The following is a 5055-nucleotide window of genomic DNA, read 5'->3' as shown; positions in this document are numbered from 1 at the left end:
TGGTTTGATATTATCATTATTATTGAAAAAGCGATGATGATATTTTGAATGTTCCATGACTATAGATTTTCTTTGGTTTGATAAATCTTACCCTAATGGATCAAATACCATTATTGTGGTGGTGGTGTTAGTGTTGGTTGTTATCGATGATGATAGATCAAATGATAAAAATGAATAAATTCGTACCATAAATGTTGAAAGAAATAGAATTTAAATCAAGAAAAATTATCTTGAGAATTCCAGTGTTAATACCCCTTGATATATAGAATAGCAAATGAAGACATTTCATTTCAGAAGCAATCAACAACAACAACAACGAAATGATCACAATTGAATCTCAAACATAAATTTGATTATCATCAAAATAAACAGAATGATCATAATCATGGAAAGAAGAAGAAGTAAAAAAACGAAAAATATCGATTCTATGAAATCCGATTTCATTTGTTTGTTTGTCCAGAATTTTAATGGCGAAAAAAAGCAAGAAAACAAGAAATTCATATCCGTATTCAGTGAATTTCTGAGACATGAAAATTTATTATCAAATGGGACAGATTTTTTTTCTTATTTTTTCACTGGAAAAAAAGAGGTGGAACTTTTTGCACTTTTAAACATTATCAAGCCATTAAAATCATTGAAATTTCGTATAGCAACAACAACAAAATGAATCTATTCTTTGTATTTGAATTTCTTTACATTTCGATTGTTAAAATTTTTGTGTAGAAGAAAAAAAGTAAAGATATCAATGGTGATGATGATAATGATCATGAAACAAATTGAACAATAAATGAATGATAAATAGAAAATGGTGAAAATGGATGAAATTTTTTTTTCAAAATTCAAGTTTAGCTATTATTGAATACTTGAATTGGATACATTTTTTTTCGGTTACTTGGAAAAAAATTTCATTTCATTTGTTTCAACATTCGAGTATTGATTTTTATTTTTGAATGCCGCCATTTTTTTCGTTTTGTTACATTTCTCTCTTTTTTTTTCTATTTATTTGAAATGATATATTAAATCGACGTTAACGCAGAATAGACGTTAACGAAGAATAAACTATATCACATAAATTTAGAATAAAATATGAATGAAAATAATGTTTGTTTGATATTATCGATTTTCGAAATATTAGTAAAAAATAAAAAAAGAAAGTTTCGCTTCTCTTCACTTGTTTCACAAAAATGTTGTTGTTGTTGTTTCGTCCATTAGCATAAAGAATTCGTATGTTTTGTTTTCCAATGATCTCTCTTTTGGGTTTGTTTCCTCTTTTTTTCTCTTCTAATTCACTATCAATTCCCAAAAAAAATGTTTTGATGATTTTATTACAGGCAGCAAAAAAAAAAAAATCAAAGAATTTTTATACTAACAAAATAATAATAATATCGGTTCATTTTGATTTTCGAAATTTTGATGATTGACATGTTGTTGCATTTGGTTGGTTTATTTATTCGTTTGTTTGTTTGTTTGTATGGTCGATTTGGTTTTGTCGATTTCCGTTCATTTGTTTATGTGGATTATTTCCATTTATCATTTATTGATTTGAAAGAATCCAGAATTTTACCAACAACAACAACAACTTTAATTTATCAACTACATTTTCTTGTTTCAAAGTTATTTTGTTTTTTATTCTATTCAACATTTTCATCATTCTAAAAGAATTTTTTTCTCCCCTTATCCATTACAAAATATTCTTCACAATACACATATTGAATACACTGGAATTTGTTTGCTTGTTGATTCTATAAATATAATTTGTGATTTTGTTGATAATGAAGGAAAATAAGATGAACAAAAAGAAAAAGAAAAAGATCTTGATTCTTTATGTATGAATAGAATAACAGAATGAAGAAAATGAAAATGAAAATGATCATGTAATTGAATGAATAAAGATGTGAACGACGACGACGACGAATGAAAGATTTTTGATTCACAAAAGTCTTTCAATGATCAGTCCCTTGATGATATTATCCTGTATATGTATGCATAACATTCATTGAATTCATTCAAAAAAAAACCTGAATCATGAATCATCATCATCATCATCATATTTCCTTTTTTTCCATTCATTGATGATGCATTCACAATGAAATAATTATAACGAAATACAGAAATTGAAAAAAATTGTCTTTTATTTTCCATTCATCAAAATCAATTACAATTTTTTTTCGCTGTTTTTATCTTGAACATATCTTCAGTTCGGTGAAGAAGACAATTTGTTTTTTTTCAATATAAAAATGATAATAATGTTAATGATGATTTTAGAAACCCGGACAATAAAAAGAAAGATTGTTACCATTTGTGAAAGTTGATGGAAAAAAATAAATATTTTTGTTTGAAATTTAAATTTAGACTAAATGAAAATATTTACAAAGAACAACAATGCCAACAAATGAAAATATATTTCCGGTTTTTGTTTAACATTAATTTATTCAAAACATTTTAAAATGAAATGTGATTTATCTTGATTTAAACATCAACAAAAAAAACAAATGATAAAAACTGTATCATTTTGATTCATATAAAAATAGTATTTAGAAATTAGACGAATAAGTGTTTTGTTATTATATTTGGATGATCGTACAATAGAATAACAAAGTAAAAAATAGTTTTGTAACCAAGAATAAAATACTTTGGTGTGAACAAAGTGTAAAGTCAGCTATTAGCTACAAAAAAAAGAATTGAAAAAGAAGAAAAAAAATTATTGATCAAATCGAAAACATCGGGTGCAAATGAATAGTCAGAAGGAAATAAAAAAAACCATCATAATATATGAACAAATTCTTCTTCTTCCTTCATACTCAATAAACAACAATACACACCCTGTTTAAATACAATAATAACCCGATTGAAAATGATCCCGAAGTCAAACGATGAGCAAAAAAACAAAAACAAAATCTATTCAAACCAAACTAAAAACAATTTGAAATGAGTAAACTAAGAAGAGAAAATAACGGAAAATGAAAATAAATGCTTTTTTTTGTGTATGTGTGTCTAAGTTTTCAACACATCCTCTTTTTGTTTTTTCTCTTATTCAGATAACAAAAAAAAAATCGTCATTGTTTTTGATTATCCAAAAAAAAAGAAAAGAAAAAAAGTTCTACCATTTATTGTCGATTCAAACTTTCAACATAAACCAGAATCTGTCTGTGTATATGGGGAAAAAAACTCACCAAACGGAAACGATACATTTTTATCATAATTTAGATTCAGAATTTATTTTTTTTCCATACGAAAAAAAAATACATTTCAGAAAGTCAGAGGTGAATAACAAAGCAAAACAAAACAAAAAAAGTTATAAAACACCCACCCACACAGAACCACCGAATACATTTCCGGTCGCAGCATGAATAATTTTGTTTTTGACTCACACATAAACACTGTGATGAAATTATAAATTGCCAAAAAAAATGAAAACAAAAACAACATTTCCAGCTAATTTGACAAGAATTTAATTTTGCTTAGAATTTTTATGATTTTTTTTTCATAGTGTGTTTATAATCGAGTTTCGATAACACAATATCCATCATAATCATCATCATCATAATCAGCATTCGAATTTATGGTCTACGATAAAAACAATGAATGAAAAAATGGAAAGAAATCATTTGAAGTTAGTGTCATTCACAAATATATAGTGTGACTCTAATGCAGAACAACAACAAAAAAAAATCCATATAATATTTCCATTCATTTGTTTTCGCAATTTTTTTCTGCTAGATTCTCGCGAAATCAAAAACAAAACATAGAATCAAAAGAATACAATCGTGTTCATTTTCATTGTTGCCATCATCATCATCTTTTTTTTGGCTTGTTGATCATTATCATCATGATTCTTTCATAGTGATTCTATTGAATAATATAAAGAAGTGAGAAAATTGAAAATTTCATTTCGGTTTTTCTTTCGTTGCATACAAATGATGAACAGAAATAAGTAAAAATAACAGTGAAAAAAAATGTCAGTTAACGAAGAATAACAACAACAACAACAAATTGTATGAGGTATTGACTTTCTATCACTGTTTTCAATGAGTTGAATGTATGGAAAAAAAATTCATATTGCTTAATTAGCCTATTAAGCAAGTTATTCATTTCTCTAACTATGAATGCAAAAAACGAATGAATGCTGTTTTCGGTTACAGTTTAGATTGCGAAGAAAGAAAGCATCGTCATTTTTTCTTATTCTTTAGTTGAAGTGGGGAAAAAAACTAAACACGGCAATCCCCACCCCCCACACAACACATCAATGACAATGACAATTTTCCATTATAACAATGAATTGAAATAAATCAAGGAAAAAAATGGGATGGCGCCAATTTTTTTTCGGGAAATAGATAAAAAAAAGAGTAAAAGAAAATGAGATAAATTCTAATGAAAAAGAAGACAAAATAAAATGGGCAATGACTCCCTTGTTAGTAATGATAATAAGTCGACCAAAAAAAAGAAAAATTTCCCTATAATTGATGATTGAATGTTGTCGTTGTTGTCTTTTTTTTCAATGACAATCATTATATGAAAAAAGAAATGTAAAAAAGAAAGAAAATAAAATAATAATGATGTCTAACATTGTAACATTTATATTCATAAATTTGAATATAAATAATAATAAATAGAGAAAACCAAACAAAACAAAATATGATGACGATGACAATATCTTGTTACTTTTGGTGAATACCGTTCGTTTGCTCAGAGAAAAATGTTGACCGATATTTTTTATTCGTTAAAAAATGGTCATCCCACATTCCGAATGATTATAGTTTTCAACGAATACAGACAACAAATACCGTTATGGAATTTCATTACAAAAAAAACGAAAACCCTGATATAACAATAATAATGATGATGATAATATTTCTAATGATTATGGGGAAAAAAAGAAGAAAAGAAAATTTCACATTTGGATCGTTATTCATTTTTATTCACTCGTTTTTTTTCGTTGGTTCTGGTTATTGGATGTTCCATTGATTTTTTTTTGAAAGAAAAGAGAAGAGAATTTTTTTTACTTTTCAATTATTTGTATTATTAGTTTAGATCAGATCATAGTTTTCGATTATA

This window comes from Dermatophagoides pteronyssinus, unplaced genomic scaffold, assembly GCF_027571235.1.
Source record: "Dermatophagoides pteronyssinus isolate colony J.1.1.1.1 unplaced genomic scaffold, Derpt_VIB-CSIC_2022.12 sq0002, whole genome shotgun sequence".
In the NCBI taxonomy this organism is placed as follows: domain Eukaryota; kingdom Metazoa; phylum Arthropoda; class Arachnida; order Sarcoptiformes; family Pyroglyphidae; genus Dermatophagoides; species Dermatophagoides pteronyssinus.
The sequence above is the reverse complement of the archived record's forward strand: the minus strand, read 5'-3'. Positions refer to the sequence as shown.